General features: G+C 42.3%; 1 protein-coding gene across 1 annotated transcript in view; it reads left to right on the top strand.

Moving 5' to 3' along the window:
* The first annotated feature begins 257 nt into the window (after positions 1-257).
* CORO1C (coronin 1C) overlaps positions 258-22,236 on the top strand; it is an 83,901-nt gene continuing 61,922 nt past the window's right edge. Inside the window, exon 1 of the mRNA XM_054442996.2 lies at positions 258-410. The gene's annotated coding sequence lies outside the window, so the exon portion shown is untranslated. The remainder of the gene's footprint in view (positions 411-22,236) is intronic.

Here is a 22,236-nt window from a genome sequence, read left to right as displayed (position 1 = left end):
GGCGGGGCTCTAAGAACCCCCTCCGGGGTCTAAGGAGCAGTGGGCGTGGCTCGTTGGCGCCTGTGGGCGTGGCCCTCTACCACTCAGATGACTGGAGAACGGGGCGTGCGCTTGGGCACCGCCTGCATCACTCGGCGCGACCAGAGGGGGCGTAGCGAGGCGTGGAACGTGGGGTGGGAAGCGGGCTTCCCCTCCGGAAGTGGGCGTGGCGCACAGCGGCCCGGCAGCCCTGGTTGGGCCCCGCGCGGCGCGGGGGCGGGGCCTACGCGCAGTGGCGGGGGCGGTGGCGGCTGCCCGCGCCCCTCCCCCGCACGGCGCTTAGTGCCAGGCGGGAGGCGGCAGCGGTCGGACGCTTCGCCCGGCTTTGCAGCGGGGACTTCGGCGGCGGCGCCTCAGGCACCTCGGCCCGGGTGAGCTGCGCGCGCCCGGCGGGGGCAGCCTGAGAGCGAGTCGGGAGGGCGGACCTGTCCTCTGAGCATGTGCCTGCGCCGGCTGACAGGAGCCGGCGGGGCGAGGGGCAGGGCTGGGTGGAGGGGACAGGGCTGGGTGGGCGCGCGGGGCGCGGGTTCACGGGCTGGGTTGCAAGGGGTTAGGGCCGGGGGCTGCTGTCGGGGGCTCGGGGAAAGGGAGTTGGGGACCGAACCAGGTGGCGTGGGGAGCGTGAAGCAGGGTCCCTGTGGGGAGGAAGGAGGCTTTCGAGGTCCGGAACGCTCCTGGCCGGGTGCGGAGGCGCGGGCCGAGGTGGGACGAGGCTGCCCAGGGAAGGCTTTTAGGGGTCAGGGATCGCCTGCTTGGGCGAGGTGCTGGGAGGGAAGGGCTGCTTCGGGCGAGGCGCAGAGCCTGGGGGCTCCAGGCCTGGGGACTGGGTTTGGGCCGCCCCAGGGAACGAGTGGGTGGGGGCGGGCAGGGGCCGGGCTCACGTGGGGCCGGGGCGAGCTGGGCCCTGCGTCGGGAGGGGCGAGGGCGGCCGCCTGGCCTGCGGGTTTCCTGGCTTCGGGTGCGAGACCAGCTCTGGGCCCTGCAGATCTCGGTTGGGGGTCAGGCAGGGCGGGGCAGAGCTGGAGCTGGAGTAATGTGGGTGGGGGCGGGTTGGGAAGAGGCTGAGCCCGGCCAAGGGAGCAGAGGGCTGGGACTGGCTGGGGGTTGGGAGGGGAGGAACGAAGCAGGAAGGCTGTCGTATCGGGGGCCCAGGGTGTCCGAGTGAACTGGGTGATTCAGAGGTGTGTTTCCCTAATAGCGGGGCAGCTGGTGAGGGAAGCAGTAAAAAGGAGCGAGGTGCAGGTGGGGCCCCGCTGCGCCGAAATGACTGAGGATGAGGTCAGACGTGGAGGGTGGGAATGCAGAAACCGAGCTCTCCCGCCTGTCCCCACCGGCGCACGCTCCCCAGCTCTCGTCTCTCAAATGATTTGAATGTGTTGGGGGAAGTGGCAGGCTGCGGTGAGAGCCGAGAAGAAAGGGGCTTCCTCTTGGAGGGAGGCGCTGGCCCTGCCATCCTTTTTTGGGAGTGTTCAAAGGATTTTGAACGCTGGAAAAGGAATCGTAGGCTTTACTGCATCACGGTTTAGAAACACATCCTATATTTGGCCGTAATGTAGGCTGCCCTTGTTTTGTGGTGTCTAAAGTGCTTGCTCTACATGTTGCAAACGTGGGATTCAGAGTGCGAAGCAAATTGCAAGTTGTTCATTTCCCCCGGCATAGTAAGATACAAAGGCTTTTCCCTCCTGTAAGACATTTGAAAAGAATTGAATGTAGTGTGCGTTTAATAAACTGGTCCTGGGTGGCGAATATATTTACTTTTGGAAATAGTTACCACAAAATATTAGGCCCTCTTACCGCAGCCTTTCTGCCTGGGATTACATTCTAAAACAGTACTTGTAGGGCTCTTAGTCACTCTATATAATAATGCATCTCATTGTCCTTATCTGGCAGAACGTTCTCCTGACACCAGGGCCTGCTGGAATAGACAGAAACATGATTAAGTATAAGCAGTTGCTTTGTACCGTCTGTTCAGTTGTGAAGGCAAATAGATACCTGTTTAATATTAATTCACTTTCTTCATTCCCTGTAAAACTGAAGAAATGTGCAAAGTCTATTTTGGACTTGGTTCTGTACATTTCAGATGATTTAAGGAAACTAATATTTTTGGTTTGGAGGTATGTTTCACAGTCATAATGTTTGGCTATGAAGCATAATAGTAAACATTGGATCTGAGAAATCGCATAAGTAAGTAGGCAAAAAAGTGAAATAAAACTGAGAATTGTGTTGTACCTTAGGTCTTGAAGTGCAGTGTTTCGTGGTGGAGGTTAGTCCTGTGTACTGAGGATTGGACAAAGATTTGGTATAAACGTCAGGAGCACACATTTTTGACAAATATAGAACCTATCTTGTCCATATTTATTTTGATTACTTGTGGAAGGTACATTAAAGCCTGATAAATTTTAATAGATACATACCGATGAAACATAACTGCACACAATATTGACTTTTTCATGATCCTTTGTTACTTTGCCTGCAGATTGTGCTAATCAGCATTTATGCTTATTTATATATAGTTTAGGATTAGATTCGGTGTCAGTGAATAGCATTTTTTTAAACACTGTTGGATTTTTTGATAGAAGTTTTATGTTTAACTTATCTGTCACTTATGGGATCCACTCCAACCATGAGGAAGAGAGTCACTCTAACGACTATGAGATGGAATGTTCAAAAGGATAAATATCAATTCTTAGTTATATAAGTGGGTATGTCGACGAGTCTCTTCTTTATGATGGCAAAATTTTAATTTCTCATATTTTGATTTGTCACAAACTGGTACTTTAGAAACATATTATTAATTGGACTGTTTTTACCTTTGACCTCTTTTCCAGGGGTGGGGCAATAATAAATTTGAGAGCTACTTGCATTTTCAAGGTACAAATCCGTGTGATAAAACCTCTTAAGCTTGTTTTCCATTTATGACTTCTCTGTGTTACTGTCTCCTTGAATTATGAAAACTCTTTTCTGACACTTGTATGTCTTTTTAAACTTAAGATACCTTTTCTGTATTAAAACATAGAATTCTTCATGAATATTTCAGTATGACCTAGTACCTAGAATGTTAAGTAATAGAATCTCTCTGGGTTTTCTTTGCCCTAGTTCAGATCCTTTAAAGTGAGTGAACAAGATTCTGTACTCCTTTCTGAGTACTTTGTATTTCTAGAGTGCAGAATGGAACTTTTTTTGTTTTATAACAGCTTCATTGAGACATACTGTACAGTTCACCCATTTAAAGTGTACAGTTCCGTGGTTTTTGGTGTATTCACAGAGTTGAGCAGCTGTCACCACAATCAGTTTTAGAACATTTTCATCCCCCCCAAAAAGAAACCCCATACCCCTTAGAAGTCCTCCCGTTTCATATAAATGGAATCATACACTATGTGGTCTTTTGTGTCTTGCCCTTATTTAGCATATTTTCAAGGTTTATACATGTGGTAGTATTGTATAGTACTTCATTCTTGTTTTTAATGGTCAAATAATATTCCATTGTTTGGATATGCCGTATTTTGTTTATCCATTCATCAGTTGATGAACATTTGGGTGTTTTCCCTTTTTGGCTATTATGAATAATGCCGTGAATATACATTTTCATTTCTCCTGAGTATTTACCTAGGAATGTAATCGATGGGTTGTATGGTAACTCTATATTTAACTATTGGAGGAATGGCCAGACTTCTCCAAAACAGCTGCACCGTTTTACGGTATTCACCAAGAGTATATGAAGGTTCTAAATTCTCCACATTCTTGCCAACACTTGTTACTCTCTGACTTTTTGATTCTAGCCATCTATGTTTTCCTAATGGCTAATGATGTTGAGCATCTTTTCATGTGGTTGGTGAACATTTGTATGTGTAATCTTTGGAGAAATGTCCATTCAAATGCTCTGCCCGTTTTTTAATGAGTTGTCTTTTTATTGGTGTTATAAAAGTTGTTCATGTATTCTAGATTCAAGTGCCTTATCAGCTGTATGATTTGCAAAAATTTTCTTGGATTCTGGCATGTTCTTTCATTTTCTTGTTGGTGCCCCTTTTTAGGAACAAACATTTTAAATTCTGTTGATTTCCAATTTATAAATAGTGGGGTCTTACTAGTTAGAAATTAGACCTTAAACCTCATCAATATTTTGGTTATATAAATTGAAACCCAAATGTGAAAGGACTGGGGAAAGGTTTGAATTAATATATTTTAAGGTATGCTATAGATCAAAAAGGATTCATCAGGGAACATGCCATTCACCTGTTCAAATCCTCTAGTGACCTCACCTTTACCCACAAAATAAAGTTCAGACTTCTTAATGAGGCGTGGAGTAAGGTGGGCTCTGATTTCAGCCTGCTTTATTTCTCACTATTCCCCTTCCCATGTCTTCATCTCTAGTGTCACTCCCTGAAACATCCCAGCTTTCAAATCTTGTGATGAACTTATTACTTCATCCCCTTTCTACTTCTAGAATCCCACTTGTCCTTTGGGACATGGGTCATGAGGTTTTTCCTCCATGAAAACTTCCTCATCTCACAGGCAGACATTTGTCCCTGCCCTCATGTATTGTACATTCATCAGGACTGTTTGCTACAAAGAACTGGACCTGAATTTGAGCTTATAGTTTGAAAGGTGCCTTTCCATACAAGGCAGAATGCAATAGAGCAATTCACATGGAAGGCAGACTGAGATTCTCTTGTTCACGGCTTGGTCATTAGTGCCTACTGGATATTCGCTGAATGAATGATTATTTATTGAAGTTAACTGGAAAGATCCTGAGGTCAGTGGGTTTCTCTGATTATCATGAATGTCTTTATTGCCTATGTTAAAATAACATGAATGGGGTAACTCCCGTTTGCCTTTCTGGCATCCAAGTCCAGCTCTTACCAAAAAGTGCTCAAATATAAAACTGAGTGTTTAAAACATTTCCCCAATGGCAGAACATTCTCGTCCAGGTTCTTTCCCCCGATGAACAGTAATGACTGGCGCACAGTCTTCTCAGTAGGGTAGATGGCCAGCGAACACGATTTAGTCACACCAAATGCATACAGGCTGACCCTGATAGTATTTGATCAGTTAGTACTGGAACTACCCCTGTCACACTCATGAGAATGGTTGTAAATTGGATTTTAAGGGTGTGTACTTCCTTTTCATTCTTTTTTTTTTTTTTAATGTTTTGTAGAGATGGGGTTTCACTATGTTGTACAGGCTGGTCTTGAACTTCTGGGCTCAAGCAAGTCTCCTACCTTAGCCTCCGAAAGTGCTAGGATTATAGGCGTGATGCACCATGCCCAGCCTCTTCATTCTTTTGTTCATGCTCTCCTCTCTTGGGATGTCTGACTCAAATTAGTATTCTTTAGTTATATTTTGTGTTCTTATGTTCATCTTTTTTTTTTTTTTTGAGACAGAGTCTCGCTCTGTCGCCCAGGCTAGAGTGCTGGAGTGCAGTGGCACGATCTCAGCTCACTGCAAGCTCCGCCTCTCGGGTTCACGCCATTCTCCTGCCTCAGCCTCCCAAGTAGCTGGGACTACAGGCGCCCGCCACTACGCCCGGCTAATTTTTTTGTATTTTTTAGTAGAGATGGGGTTTCACTGTATTAGCCAGGATGGTCTCGATCTCCTGACCTCATAATTGGCCCGCCTCGGCCTCCCAGATTATGTTTATTTTTAAAATACTTTAATTAAAAATATTTCATGCCGGGCGCGGTGGCTCACACCTGTAATCCCAGCACTTTGGGAGGCTGAGGCGGGCAGATCACGAGGTCAGGGGTTTGAGACCAGCCTGGCCAACACAGCCAACCTGTCTCTGCTAAAAATACAAAAATTAGCTGGGTGTGGTGGCACGCGCCTGTAGTCCCAGCTACTCAGGAGGCTGAAGCAGGAGAATTGCTTGAAACCTGGGAGGCAGAGGCTGCAGTGAGCCTAGACTGCGCCATCGCACTTCAGCCTGGGCGACAGAGTTGCACTCCAGCCTGGGCGACAGAGAAAGAATCCGTCTTAAAAAAAAAAAAAAATAAATAAGTAAATTCACTTAGCACCTTTCTGAGAATTAGGAGAAACCAGTTGGCCATTTCGGGATACCTTTTCTTTTTTGTGTGTTCGTTAAAGCTTGGATTGTGGCAAGGTAGTACAGAAGAGAAAGAAAAATGTCAACTTTTTTGTCTAATTAGGGACAGTGAGCTATGGGTACCTTCTGTAGTTCTGGTTCTAAGAGAGTTTTGTATTTAGGGGAACTGAGGCCGTGAGGGTGCAGGCCTTTAGGGCCAGATTGAGCTGGGCTTCACTCTTGGCTCCGCTTCTTGCTAGCTGTGACTTTGCCAGTTCCCTCACCTCCCTGAGCTTCACTTTCCTCCTCTGTAGTATGGAGATGCAAAAGGCTTACCTTGCAGGGTCATTGGCAAGATTAAGCAAGGAAAATTATATGAAGTGCTTAATACAGGGTAGGTACTGAATACATTCCTGTTCCCTCTCTTCACTCTTAAATGTCTGTTAATGAATGGAACTGCAGAGAAGCAAACAGAGTAAGTTTAATACATTTTACATCTGACATTAAGCTATTAAGGGTATGGATTCATACTCCCACCTGAGGATTTTAGACTTTGAATCAAAGTTGAGTCACTGAAGAGGGCAAAAAATGTCTAATTTTAGGATGGGAAGGCGGTCTTAAAAACACCTCCAGTGTTTTTGCATCTGTCTGAATTGGAAATGTCTATTCAGACAGTCTTCTCTATTCAGGTCTGTGTATTCAGTCTCTCTGTCTGTGTGTCTATCTGTCCATTTTAAGGAAAGTTCCTGGCAAAAGATGGATTTTTTTAGGATTTGATGGAGATTGCACTGCAGTGCTTGAGATACTCTTCTGGTTACAATGTGATAAAGTGTAACATCCTGTGTGGGAAAAGAGCCTCTATAGTTTTATGGTGTGTTAAATTAGGCCTGTCATTTGGATCTTACATTAATAACAAAAACACCGTTCCTCCTTTGCTGCAGTAATGAGTAATTAATATAATGCAAAGGTCAGAGTGAGAGAGACTATAAATGGGAGTAGGAAGGCCTATAGATTGTATGTGGAAGGCAGTTATATTTTTTCCCCTTTGGTCAGGCAATGATCTACATTTCTTCTTAAAAATCTATGAATAATGGATTATATTTGGCACCAATATCTCACCATCTTTTAAAGGATATATTATTTTGGGAGATTTGGGAGATTATTGCTCAGGTACAGAGGTCCTCATTCTTGACTGCCTTGTGATGATCATCTGTGGACCTATATGAATCCAGCTGCCTGGGTGTGAGTTCCCTGGTGACTCTGAATCACAGCCAGAACAGGAAGCACTGTGGGCTGGTCTATTCCTCATTTTATAGATGAGGAGACTTTGGTGGCAGGAGCTTGACAGATTTACCCAAGATCAGGAACTTAACTGCCCCTTCCTTTGTGTGGTATGAATTAATTTTTATAGTTAGTCGTGTGGATTTATAGTATAGTGTGGATTTTTTATTTAACAATGTGAACCTGACATGGCTTTCCCTTTTTAGTCTTTGACCCAGTGCAGCAGTTCCATTCGCTTAACCTTTCGTCATGCTCTTTTGCCAGATCTGCAAACTGAGCCTATTCACAGGGTTTTCTTCAGTTAATCACCACAGTTGGTAGCACGTACCTATGTTGTTGTCGTTGTTGCTTTTTCCCACATATTCAGGTTGTGCATGTATTAAACTGTGAAGTTTGGTCCAGGTTTTTAGGAGGATTTTTAGATGCATTTTTAGGAAACTTGAAAAATACATGATATCTCTTGGATAAACCTTTGGTAAACTTGATTTCTATTTTTAATGTAAAGCTCCTTGACAGTATTTTATTGATCCTTTTAAATTTCCTCAATCTTATAATCTGAGCACTAGTAAGCAGTGGTTTTAAAGATTTGTCTGGTATTTGGAAGACCGATTATTATTGCAAAGGTGCCCTTGCATTGCATCTTGCCAGAAAAATTGGCATTAGTAGGCCGTCTGTGTTTGAAAACACCAAGTTTAGACAGAAACAACACAGGCCCAGTACTGAACTATTAATATATAGATTGTAACAGACATAATGAAAACCACTTAGGATTAGCAAAGGTTGATTATTGTTTCACAATGTGGTTGTTCTGTCTTTGGGAAACCAAGACAGACTACAAGTCTGGTCACATGGTGGTTTGGTGTAAGAGTCTTTCTTGCTCCATTGTGGAACTGGGTGTGTGTCCCCATGTCTCAACAACTGCTGAGGCCTTCATTCTGGATGAAGAAAGCTGTAGATTTTTCATGAGAGACCATAGTAGACATACATGGGAAAGGAAGTGTTAGGAGAGTGAAGCCATCAGGCTGTATTTTCCACTCTTGATATCATAGGGGTGCATGACAAAATTCACAAGCACCCCTTCCTTACGACAAATGTTTAATCACCATTATTTGCTTACTTCACAGGAAAGATACTTAAATTCCTTTTCGTAATGGTCAAGCATTCTTTCCTAGTTAAAGATTCTGATTCCTTTCATTCTTAGGAACTTAAAGAATTGACTGATTTATTAATATAAAAACTCAAATGCGGCTGGAGTGGGGACTGAGGAACACATGTGAACGTGTGCTGTCATCTCTGTTAAGCAGAGGGATTTATTAGGAAACTAGTCACTTTGAAAGCTAGATGGTGAATTAATTTTGTGGTTAGTAGTGTCTTTAGCTTAACATTGTCATCCTAGTTTTTCTTGGCAAGCAAGAGAGAGGCTGGAGCCAATGAGGGCTGGCCACAGTTCTTTGGGGGTGATATTTAATAAGATGCACGTTGTCTGTTTTAGAAATAGAGTAACTGTCCTTCAGGCTCTCTCTTCTGTGGGCCACTTGCTTTACAGTGCTACTGTAGGAAAAGATAAGTTGGAAGTCTTTTTTCTTCCTAAGACTGCTAGTTTGATCTTTTTATGCATTATGACAATGTCTTGAGTGCAGTGGACTGAATTACTTTTATCAAGTGGAACAAATAACATATCATACCTTCAAAGGATGGTTATGAACTGTGTGTTTTTCTGAAAGTGAATGAGCAAGAGCCCAGATGAAATTTCTGTTTTGGAGGCAGGCAGTGTGTACATTTGGTCCCCAACTCAAGACTGGGTTGTATTCCAGAGTCTAACTCAGTTATTTGGAACTCAGATCTACTAGTAGTAGTTTCTATCTATTGTGTTGATTCAGCATTGTAAGTGGTGGGTACGTTCCCAGCCTAGACTGAAGGAATCTGTTTAATTCACAGCAGTTTTTGAAATTGTTTATGGTGATAGTGGAATTCTGGATCTTGGGAGCTGGTACTCATGTGAAAGAGAAGTAAGGACTCATGCCCCATGCCCCAAGAGCCTCCCTGTGCAGGCTGTGTGGCGTCCAGAGGTCTCATGCCACTGCAGCCCTAGATCTGTGCTGGCCCTTCTTGTTCTTCATCCTCCTTCATCTCTCTCTTAATTTGAAGCTTCTACTCCCCTGGTTAAGCTCACTTTCTTTAAATCATGGTAGCAAAGCACATGGTTCAAATTCATTTCCCTGCTAGACTACCACTGTTATTCAGGGTTGGGATGACTACAGGCTTTATTCATGTCATTTCACTCATGTTCTTTAACCCTTTTAGAGGTGTACAGTGTTAATATTTTTAAAGAGGAGGTTCCTTACTGATAAACAGATTGTCTCTTTGAAATGTTTGCATTCAGTCATTGCAGCAAGGTTTCAAGGGGAAAGTTGAGCAGAGGCATGTGAAGTCAGGCAGACCCCATGTAAGGAGGCTAGTCCTGATACCTGGAATCAGGAAGAAACCATGCCTGCTTTAGAAAGGTTCTTCCTGTTAACTCCAAAACAAGTGACTCTGCTAAATTTTTTTTCAAAATACTTCTGATCTTTTTTTTTCGTTTTCCATTTGGGAACTTCACAGCTTGAAAGGGTCTTAGGTTTTGGCAAAGTGGCTTGGTTTCTGTGACCTTTGGAAAGTTGATCGGGGCATGGTAGTGATTGTAAATTGGGGTATCTTATAATGGCCAGAGCTGGGCACTGGTCCTGTCTATTTTTCTATTATCTTATAAACTTATCAAAAAGCCACTTTTTTCATCAAACAGTGGGAAATTATTGACCTCTCCATTCTGTTAGTGCCTCTGTGAAGGGTTTGAACTACTGGTTTCAAAGAACTCTTCTCATTCAAACATTTTATGATGCAAAATATATTAGGGACTTGATTTTTCTGGTGTCATTTAAAAAATTCATATTCACGAAGTCTGTTATGGCAAGCTTAATGTTTTGATTTACTTTTAAATTATGTAAAAGTTTAAAAAATACATTACAAGCCTCCTCCGCCCTCAAGCACATGACTCTTTGATGGTGAATTCTGCAGTATAGACTGTGAGCTCTGTGGGAATTCAGGAGACAGGCGTTGGAGAGTCAGTGTTTGTGGGACACTGGGAGTGAGATCCTGCCTGAGGGCGTGCCTAATAGTACTGGGCTGACTCAGAACTGGTGTAATTAGGGAAGAGTAGTGTAAGATGGGTAGATGAGATGGCCCTGATTGTGGAAAGGGATGATAATAGGTTATGCATTTATACAATATGTTAGAGTAAAATGTAAATATAGTTTGGTTATGGAGTTATAAAGGTAGGTGAAAGTGTAATTTGTGGGTGTCACTACTGTTAGTGATTTCTATGCTAATACTAATTACATTTGGGATTAAATGACTAGAAATTGAGTACAGAATTATTTTCTAGTTTGTGAAAGTGAACACCTTATAATACTGCTATATTCCATGTTCCTTAAAGGTAGAGGATATCTTACGTTTTTTGGTGCCTCCATTTCCTAGCATATTGCCTGGTGCATAGTAGCCGCTCAATAAATGTTAATTGAGTAATTGAATTTCAACTTTGCATGATACACTTGTGATATTGTCAGTCTTTCCATTTTCCTAGAAGATGAAAGGAATAAAGATGTTTTCTATGGTCTAGGACTACTAATTGTAAATATTTGCCGGGTGCGGTGGCTCGTGCCTGTAATCCCAGCACTTTGGAAGGCTGAGGCGGGCGGATCACGAGGTCAGGATGTCGAGACCATCCTGGCTAACATGGTGAAACCCTATCTTTACTAAAAATACAAAAAATTAGCCGGGCGTGGTGGCGGGCGCCTGTAGTCCCAGCTACTCGGGAGGCTGAGGCAGGAAAATGGCGTGAACTCGGGAGACAGAGCTTGCAGTGAACTGAGATCGCACCACTGCACTCCAGCCTGGACACTCCAGCCTGGGCGACAAAGTGAGACTCCATCTCAAACAAAAAAAAAAAAAACAAAAAACTTATTATGTTATTATAAGCTAACTTCATAATTTTTATTATAAATAAATATGTTAGCAAGATGTTTATATGTATAAATTTACACACACAGAGACATATACACATTCCTTTATTGAAACATGCTTTATTTGTAAAGCAAATTTTGGGGTTTTGATTATTTAAAGCATATATTCTGATAAAAAGCAGGATAACAACATTTTGGTACTCATCACAAATTTACTTAATTGATTTCTTGAATAAATTAAAAATATTGGCAGCATGGGTTTCTTATGGCTGTATTTTATAGCTCTGGTTAGCAAGTTTGTGTGTGCGTGTGTGTGTGTCTGTATGAGTGTTTGAGACAGGGTCTTGCTCTGTCACCCAGGCTGGAGTGCAGTGGTGTGATTGAGGCTCAGTACAGCCTCGCCCTCCCAGGCTCAAGTGATCCTCCCACTTCAGCCTCTCGAGTAGCTGGGATTACAGGCATACACCACTATGCCTGACTAATGTTTTAATATTTTTGTAGAGAGGGGGTCTCACTGTGTCGCTCAGGCTGGTTTCCAACTCCTGGACTCAAGTGATCCTCTCGCCTCAGCCTCCCAAAGTGCTGGGATTATAGGCATGAGCCACTGTGCCTGGCCTGGTTAGCAAGTTTGATTTTAGAGTCAATGAAGTAATATCCCAGTGGAAGCATGCTTTCATTTAACAATGAAGATAGATATAGGAAGAACCATAATTTCTGTCAAGGGGATTTAAAGTTAAGGTAGCCATTGAAAAAGCTGTTTTCCTTCACTATCTTTTTCTTTTTGAGTTTCTCATCCTTTAATGCGCTATTGTCATTGCCTTATGTTCTCCCTGGAGGAGGAGGTGAAGGTGGAGGTTTGTCCGCAGTGAACCTCTAGGTGTGCCCTGCCCAGCACCAGAGAAATCATAGGGCAGGCCTTAGGGCATTTGAGTGACTCCTGGAGCCCCAAGGATTTAATGTATTTGAGAATTCATTTGACTTGAGAATTTGACAAGGACCGAGTAAGTTAAGATAGGGTGAATTGTGCACCACTACAACTGTTAAAATGATCTAATCGCTTAGGAGTTCATTTATACATGTTAAAGTTTGAAAAACTGTAGACTTTGATTTATATTGTATTCACGATAAGTGGTCACAAAAAATGAATTATTTTGTAATTGCATTTGTGTGTATATGTGTGTGTGTTATTTCTGGTAGTTTTTAGAGAGTACCATAAACCATAAATGTAGTTGTTTAAAAAAGTATTAGGGATAGGAAGCCCCTGGATCTTTTTGCTGGCCTTCTACTTAAAATTATTTGTCCTACTTTCATTTGAGGAATAGGTAATTTCTTTTTAGTTACTATTGTGATGTCCAATTAATTTAGCATAGAGAATTAAAGATTATAATTTTCAAGTCTTGATACAGTTTGGAAGGAAGATGGATTTGGGAGAATTAGGGCTACAGTTTTACCAGCTACAGCTGATAAAAGCTTTTTGTAGTAGAGTATTCGCTCTTAGAATATTTAGCCCAAATGTTTCCTTCTGAAAGTGGGCCTTATTTATTTGTCTTCACTTCCCTAGAGATATTTTCATTTTATTGGTGAAATTGAATGTGTGCTGTTTTCTTCCTGAAGAGCCTGAGACCTTCTTCTAAAGGTATTGAATGGTGGTAAAGTATTTGGTAGTAACTACATTTTCTCCAGTGAGTTAAATTCTTACAGTTTCTTGTACTCTATAGTAGATACCGATATTGAGTGTTTTGTTTTGTTTTTTCCTTCCCTTTAGAAGATGCATATGCTGATAAGGAAATATTTTTAATTTTACCAAAAGGGATCAGGCAGACAAAATTATTTTTCCTAAGGTGCAGTAAGATTGTAAGCACTATACTTTCCTATTTCTATAGGATGTCTGAAAATTCCAGAAACATAGGGAAATTTTTATTTTAAACAGTGTTAGTTTTCATTTTCTTTTCTTTTCTTTCTTTCTTTTTGTTTTTGAGGTGGAGTCTCGCTCTGTTGCCCAGGCTGGAGTACAGTGGCATGATCTCTGCTCACTGCAACCTCTGCCTCCTGGGTTCAAGTGATTCTCCTGCCTCTGCCTCCTGAGTAGCTGGGATTACAGGCGTGTGCCACCACACCCCACTAATTTTTTTTTTTTTTTTTTTTTTTTTGAGACGGAGTCTCACTCTGTTGCCCAGGCTGGAGTGCAGTAGTGCGATTTCAGCTCACTGCAAGCTCCGCCTCCCGGGTTCATGCCTCCCGGGTTCACGCCATTCTCCTGCCTCAGCCTCCCGAGTAGCTGGGACTACAGGCGCCCACCGCCACGCCTGGCTAATTTTTTATATTTTTAGTAGAGATGGGGTTTTGACGTGTTAGCCAGGGTGGTCTCGATCTCCTGACCTTGTGATCTGCCCGCCTTGGCCTCCCAAAGTGCTGGGATTACAGGTGTGAGCCATTGTGCCCGGCCTAGTTTTCATTTTCAAATAGCATGCTCAATATGTTTTTCTTCAAGCTCCAGACACTTTTGCTCGCAAAAGTACATAATTTTAAAGCCATGGATCCAATTATTAATGTGAAAAGGTAATTACGTTTTAAAAAATAAGTTTTAAAGTATTTTTCCCATGGTTTTACTCTTTTCAGATACCTTACTTGTCAACAGAAGGCTCTTTGAAGCTACTACTAAGAGGTAGTAAGTAAGTCTCCACACCAAAGAGAAGGTGGGAAGGCACCCCCAACCATCTGGTTGCATGAGTCAAATTAGGCATCACTGTTGATGCACCCTTCATATCTAAAACAGTTTTAAATTCAGTTGACTTCAAGTCTTTTGACTCCATCATCTCTGTTTCTACTGGGACTGTGACTTGTGGCCTGGACAAGTGCAGTGACTTCCTAACTAGCTTCCCTGAATCCTCTCAGATGCTCCCACCTGCAGATCCGTTCTCCAGCTTCATTCAGTGTGAGCTTTTAAAATGCAAATCTAATTATGTCACATACTCATACTTAAAAAATTTTCTATGGCTCCCAAGACTGCAAGTAAAGATAAAATCCTTAACATGGCCTAGAAAGCCCTCTGTGATCCGGGTTCTGCTGACCTCCCAGCCTCTTCGACCCTTGCTCTCTGGGCTCCAGCCTCTGCGGGCTAAGTAGTCCAGATTCTGACAAGTGCTTGCTTTTGATACAGACTTTTGATATTTTGTTGTTCCTCCCAGCTGGGACTCACTTTTCTTCTCTTATTGCCCAGTTGACTTCTCATTCTTTGATTTCAGCTTAAGTGTCACTTCTCTGACTGGTTCTGTTCCCCCTGATTATTGACTCAGTTACCTTATGTTCTTCTGCATTCCAGCACTTGCCACAGCGGCATGCTAATGTTTGCACGAATATCTGATTGTGTTGTGTCTCCTGCAGTGGACTGTAAGCTCCATGAGAGCAGGGGCCAGGTCTGCTTGCTCACAGTTGTGTCTCATGTCTAGTATGGTGCTAGGCGCATGGTCAAAGCCCAGTGAATAGTTGTTGAATAAAAGAATGACTGGGATTAAGGACCTATTCAACATTCATAGTTGAGTATATATGTAATACGTATAACCCTGTGGATGTTAGTAAGTAATGTGGTTTTCAGTGAATTGTGTCTGTTTTACTGGGTAGGATGTGGACTGTATCCCAGTGAAAGAAGGATTTCTTGTAGACTCTGATAGGACCCTAGAAATCATTTATTTTAGTTCTTCCATTTTATAGATGAAGAAACAAACAACCAGAGGACCAAAATGATCTAGCTGGGTAGGTGACTATGTCAAGATAAATTTGTGTCTGACATCCAAGCCAGAGATTTTCCTGCTTTTCCTTAATGTTCCTTTGAAACACTGTCAGGAGTACATGTTCATTTAATCCACTTAATCTCTGCTTGCCCAAGGTATGGGTTAAAAAGGGAGGGCTGAAATTCTTCAGGTGAAGGTGATTATTTGGTTTTTTGACACTGCTAGTTTTGCCTGTGACTAGCCTTATGAAGTTATTAATAAAAATATCCCCCATCCCTTTTTAAGATATGAGCATCCAGTAATTTCATTTCCTGGTATAACAGTATTGCCAAAGAATTAATAAAATTTTATTGTCTACTCCATATGACTTAAGTAGTGAAAAACAGACTTAACAAGTTTGAACAGTTATACACAGTGTGTTTTTTACCAGTTGTTGATAAGAAAAGTAGGTCATCAATATGTAAAAGAATGTTTAGAAACATATTCAAGGATAAATTTTTTTTTTTTTTTTTTTTGGTGACAGAGTCTCGTTCTATTGCCAAGCTGGAGTGCAGTGGCGATCTTGGCTCACTGCAACCTCCGACTCCCAGGTTCAAGCAATTCTCCTGCCTCAGCCTCCTGAGTAGCTGGGATTACAGGTGCGTGCCACCATGCCTGGCTAATTTTTGCATTTTTAGTAGAGACGGGGTTTCACCGTGTTGGCCAGGATGGTCTCATCTCCTGACCTTGTGATCCACCCGCCTCGGCCTCCCAAAGTGCTGGGATTACAGGTGTGAGCCACCCCGCCCGGCCTCAAGGATTAATTTTTAAGTGAGATTGCTAGGTCACTCATGTCTATAAAAGTTTTGCAGTTGGTGTGAGACCTCTTGGGATTAATTTGCCTCTTTGAGTTGTGTTCCACTCTTTGAAGAGAGACACAGAATTCAGCTTCTGAGTCTGGTCTCCTGTGGTGCACCTTAGGGAGATGGCTGCTGCCTCAGGCGATTTTATATGGTTCCGCAGTGTTGCGAGTATCCTGGGGCGGAGGGGGGTCAGGTAGTGCCTGCCTTTGTCTTCCCAAGGGACGTTTCTTCGGCAGTGCTTTTTCAAAGCTCCAGGGACCAAAAGAGGTGGTTGTGTTTATAAAGATGCTGGTGATAACCAGAAAATTGGGAGATGTGGAGGGTTGTAAACATGTCATCCTTGCACATTATCTCTGTAATAGAAATATATATTTCTGCCATTGAAGAGCTAGAGATGATTTCGAAGTCCTTATATATTCTCACATTTTAGTAACTGCAAAATTTCTGTAGTGTCATTTCTATTATATTTTAAGTGAGTTACAGGCCTCATTATGGCATCTTTTAGTTCATAAAAGGGTCTCTCTTTAATAAGGTGTGAGAGAATTACAGTTTTTTTTGTTTTGTTTTGTTTTTTTTTTAAGAGACACAGTTTTGCTTTGTCTTTTGGGCTAGAGTTCAGTGGTGCAATAATAGCTCAGTGCAGCCTCAGACTCCTGGGCTCAAGGGATCCTCCTGCTTCAGCCTCCCAAAGTGCTGGGATTACTGGTATGAACCACCACACCCAGCCCAGTTTTAGGAATTTTATCTTTTGTCTTCAGGTTCATTATGTGTTGCTGTTTTGCTGCTCATTTTACTTCTTGTCAGACTTGATTTTCGGCAGTCATTTTCATAGCGTCACATTCCGCTCTGCAATGTGCTCACTGCTTTCTGCTTCACATTGCCAGTGAGTGCTTAGGTTTGACGTTAGGTGGTTGTAAGAAGTTCCTAAAATGAGTATAGATTATAAAATGTAAATATATGAGTGCTCTTCTTTGAAAACTTTAAAAAGTATGATACCTCTTTATTATACCTCACCCTTAATTTTAATTTTTATTTTTTTTGGGTCTCACTCTGTCACCCAGGCTGGAGTGCAGTGTCGTGATCTCGGCTCACTGCAACCTCTGCCTCCCGGGCTCAAGTGATCTTCCTGCCCTCAGCCTCCTGAGTAGCTGAGACCACAGGCATGCGCCATCATGCCCGGCTAATTTTTTGTATTTTTGGTAGAGATGGAATTTTGCCATGTTGCCCAGGCTGGTCTCCAACTCCTGAGCTCAGCCTCCCAAAGTGCTGGGAATACAGGTGTGAACCACCGCACCTGTAATGTCTCACCTTTTAGATACTATCCTTGGGGTGTGTGTGTGTGTGTGTGTGTTTCTGGTGTTTTATGCATGCTCTTTCAGGTTGTTCTTTTTTTTTTTTTTTTTTTTTTGGGACTGGCTCTCGCTCTGTTGCCAGGCTGCAGGCTGGAGGAGTGCAGTGGCGTGATCTTGGCTCACTGCAACATCTGCCTCCCCGGTTCAAGCAATTCTGCCTCAGCCTCCCGAGTAGCTGGGACTACAGTTGTGTGCCACCACGCCCTGCTAATTTTTGTATTTTTAGTAGAGATGGGGTTTCACTATGTTGGCCAGGATGGTCTCAATTCCTTGACTTCGTGATCCGCCCACCTCGGCCTCCCAAAGTGCTGGGATTACAGGTGTGAGCCACTGTGCCCAGCCCAGGTTGTTCTTTTCTTGGACAACTGAGCACATAGTCCTCTGGCTAAGCTAAGGATTTTCAGTGAGAAGTAAGATTTGCTTCCTTGGTCATAACAGATACCCTCTTGTTTGTCTCAGTACATTTGAATGCCTACAGCTGGTTTCTGTAGTTTGATTTTTCCATTTTTACTCATATTTATAAAGTATAGGCAAAGTGCAGTTTCACATTTAAAGTGTTACACAAACTGGCCAACTGGACTGGAGGCTGTCAAAGCAGCACCCACAGGACAGAGCTCTAAGTACCATTGTTGGCTGATGTGGAGAAACTGAATTGTATATATGATTCGGGATTGATTGTTGGAAAAGTATGACAGTTCACAGGCTGAAAAGTTGGAACTGCTCCGTACTTTGTAGTTCAAGGTCACTGCATCTTTCTCAGAAGTTCTTTATCTTTGGAGGAGTTACACGTCTCCAGGCTGAAATGTGATGGGCCTGGAATTGATGAACTTCGGAACTCTCTCCAGTCCTAGCTCTGTGACGCCCGAGCCTGGAGGCTTCTTGGTAGATCTTATTTGCATTTTCTCTTTATTCTTAGAAACTTTAAAAACTAAATGATATTGAGTTATTGAATTGAAACAAAATGCATTTTTACTGGTATGCCTCATTCTTGGCATCTTACCTGTTACCTGGATTAACAATGATGGGATGAAACTATTTGGAAGGCTATAATGCATGTGAATTTTTTTCCCTTAATTTTTACCATTCCTGGTGTCATAATCAATTGAACCAACATCAAGGCTATTCATACTTGCAGTCAGTCGGCCATGCTAAGTGGTCAATAGTTTTTCTGGAAAAAACATTTTTTTCAACAAGTCCATATCAGCAGTGGAATACAAATCTCTTTCAGCCAAAACTGCTGTGTATGAGGAGATCTGTTGTGTATCTGACATTTTGCTGTGCTTTATAGCAAATGTTGCATGTGGTCTTTTTTCTTCCTTTTTTAAACAGCTTCTGTTAAAATAGGTAAGGCATGTTTTTTTTTTCTTGGAATGTCTCATGTATGAATCTGTTAAAGAGTTGCATGCAGTAGAAATATGCAATTCGTTAGGTAAATTCTTTCTTTGAGTGTCACTGCTGGATTTAATTTAGAAAATTTGAAAAAGCTCAGCTATCTCATATTCAGAAATGATGAATTTTTTTTTAAGAGACATGATCTTGCTAGAGTGCAGTGGCATGTTCATAGCATACTGCAGCCTCAAACTCCTGGGCTCAAGCAGTCTTCCTGCATCAGCCTTTTTAGAGACGGTGTCTCATTATGTCATCCAGGCTGGTCTTGAACCCCTGGCCTTAAGCGATCTTCCCACCTCAGCCTCCCAAAATGCTGGGATTACAGGCGTGAGCCAACGTGCCCGGCCAAATTTTTATATTTAATCAGAGTGCCTCCTATATTTGCTTTGGGTGTCTGCTCTCTCGTGAATATGTATTCTGTGTAGGCTTATATATTATTACATTTCCAACTTCTTTTTTTTTTTTTTTTGAGACAGAGTTTCGCTTGTTGTCCAGGCTGGGGTGTAGTGGCACAATCCTGGCTCACTGCAGCCTCCGCCTCCTGGGTTCAAGCAATTCTCGTGCCTCAGCCTCCTGAGTAGCTGGGATTACAGGCACCTGCCACCACGCCCAGCTGATTTTTTGTATTTTAGTAGAGATGGAGTTTCACCACGTTGGCCAGGCTGGTCTCGAATTCCTGAGTTCGGGCAATCCACCTGTCTCAGTCTCCCAAAGTGCTAGGATTTACAGGTGTGAGCTGCCTTGCCCGGCCTCCATCTTCTTAAAAGGAATTTTTAACTGTTGGCATTGTCATTTAAATAACTGAGTTTAGGATATTTGTCTCCTCATCTGCTGTCTTACCTGCCTTTTTCTATTAAATAACACAACGGATCTGTTCTACATTAAAGTACCTGCCATACAGGTAACAGTGGCTTGGAGGAAACATGGTCTTTCCTCTAATGGGACATTTTAGAGTCTTCTTGTGGTTGCCACTGGCTGAGGGAGCATTCTCTGCCCACTGAACGCTTGAGTAATTGACGCCCTGAAATGGTCTCAGCAAATGGGCTGAGCAGGATTTTGCTACTAGTAGGGGTTTTCCTGTATGTGTTCCTAGCAGGATGTGTTTCCTTTCGTATGAACCATAGAAGTACATCTGCTGGAATCTTTAAACAGATAGCTTTTCAATAAACAGGAAAAATGTCAAAATTGTCATTTTTTATGAGATGGAAGTAGAATAGAGAGCATGTAACATTTACTCAGGTGTTTTGAGTGTATTTTATTTGGTGCTGTTGCAATATAAATACCCTGTCTTGTCTGCATTTTTTTCCTCCTAACACCCTACATGTTTCCTATATAGCTTATAAGTTTTTTTTTTTTTTTTTTTTTGAGATGGAGTTTTGCTCTGTCACTCAAGCTGGAGTGCAGTGATGCGATCTTGGTTCACTGCAACCTCTGCCTCCCGAGTTCAAGCAATTCTCCTATCTTAGCCTCCTGAATAGCTGGGATTACAGGCATGTACCACCAAGCCCAGCTAATTTTTGTATTTTTAGTAGAGATGGGGTTTCGCCATGTTGGCCAGTCTGGTCTTGAACTCTTGACCTCAGGCGATCCACTTGTCTTGGCCTCCCAAAGTGCTGGGACTACAGGTGTGAGCCACCATGCCCGGCCCTTTTCTTTCTTTTGTATTTTGTTTTTTGAGACATGGTCTTGCTCTGATACCCAGGCTGGAGTGCAGTGGCATGATCATGGCCCACTGCAGCCTTGATTTCCTGGGCTCAAGCAGTCCTCCCACCTCAGCTCCCCGAGTAGCTGGGACCGCACACCCAGCTAATTTTTTTATTTTTTGTAGATGTGGGGTCTCGCTATGTTGCCTGGGCTGGTCTCGAACTCCTGGACTCAAGTCATCCTTCTGCCTTGTCCTCCTAGAATGCTGGGAGTACAACTATGAACCACTGTGCCTGGCATATAAATTTTGTACATTTAACTTCACATGGTAGTATTATAGGAAGCATGCCTTTACACTCTCCTAGAGGTTGAGGATTATCAGCTGACTAATAAGATGAAGGTTTTATTGCAAGAGTACAAATTTTCCCAGACACATAAAGCCTTTAAACCATAGAGGTAGACCTTATTTTTACTTGTTCTTGGTTAAAGTATTCACCCAACATGTAAGAAAAATTTTAGGCCAGGCGCGGTGGCTCACACCTGTAGTCCCAGCATTTTGGAAGGCCGAGGCGGGCAGATCACGAGGTCAAGAGATCGAGACCATCTTGGCCAACATGGTGAAACCCCATCTCTACTAAAAATACAAAAATTAGCAGGGTGTGGTGGCACACACCTGTTGTCCCAGCTACTTGGGAGGCTGAGGCAGGAGAATCGTTGAACCTGGGAGGTGGAGGTTGCAGTGAGCCGAGATTGTGCCACTGCACTCCAGCCCGGTGACAGAGGGAGACTGTGTCTCAAAAAAAAAAGAAAAAAAAAAAGAAATAATTGTTTTTTGTTTCCTTAGATGTTAAGTATTATGAATATTAGTTATCAGCTTTTACATTTTATTTGAAGATAAAAAGAGGAGTGTGTTATCTCCTTATTAAAAATTTATTATGACAGTTGCTGGATAGTCAAAACCTGTCCCGTAATCCTTTTTTTTCTTTTTAAAGTGAAAACAAGTTTATTAAGAAAGTAAAGGAATAAAAGAATGATTACTCTGTAGGCAGAGCAGCCCGTAATCCTCCTTTTTGGCCTTCAGTATCACCTGGAAAACTTGGTGAGGGAGACAACTGTCCATGTTTCTAAGATAGAGGTTTCAACCAACACCCAGAGAGAGCATCTCATAGTTGAGCCTGTGTTCTCAATCTATTCCTGCATTGTCTCAAAGGTGTATCAATTTTTATTATAATAAAAACCATTCTAGAATAGTTGCTGTCGTATTGGAAAATAGGAGGAGAGTGATAAATAACATCTTAAAAAGACAAGTAAGGTTTGTATTTCCCATGTTTTGTAGAGGTTAAAAACTCTGTTGCATTGTCTCCCATTGAAAGTAAGTTTATTTTGAAACTTGTAAATATTCCTTTGATTTGCTTAGTGAATAACTTACTGCTACATCGTCTTCCTCTTTATTACTGAGATGATCTTACTGTTGCAAGCAAGGGAAAGCCTATGCAGTTTTAAGAATTTGTACTTAAAAGACCTAATGAGCAAGCAGCTTTTCCAAAGTTGAACCACTCTCTCACAGGACATTTAAAATCATACCTAGTATTTCCTTGGAATTTGTGCCTATTGTGTTAGTTCAGGATTTTTTCATTTACTCTTTTTTTTTTTTTTTTTTTTTTTGAGAATTAGATCCCTTTATAAAATGCTCTAGTTTTAGGGGGACATTTTAGTCATCTAATTTACAATTTGATCAGTTTGGGACAAGATAGCTGATAACAGAACTCCTAAGTTTGGTGATATGCCATCTTGATTAGGAAGTTTATAACTGAACAATTTTTAAAGTGGTAAAACACTAATACCATTTGACAATGCAGACAGCTCTCTTAAGAAGAGGAAGTTTTTGTGTTTGGGATAGTTCCCAATTTTTCCTTTGTTTGCAGAGAAATTAAACTGTAG

This window comes from Pongo pygmaeus, chromosome 10 (assembly GCF_028885625.2).
Source record: "Pongo pygmaeus isolate AG05252 chromosome 10, NHGRI_mPonPyg2-v2.0_pri, whole genome shotgun sequence".
NCBI classification, from domain to species: Eukaryota; Metazoa; Chordata; class Mammalia; order Primates; family Hominidae; genus Pongo; species Pongo pygmaeus.
The sequence above is the reverse complement of the archived record's forward strand: the minus strand, read 5'-3'. Positions and strand labels throughout refer to the sequence as shown.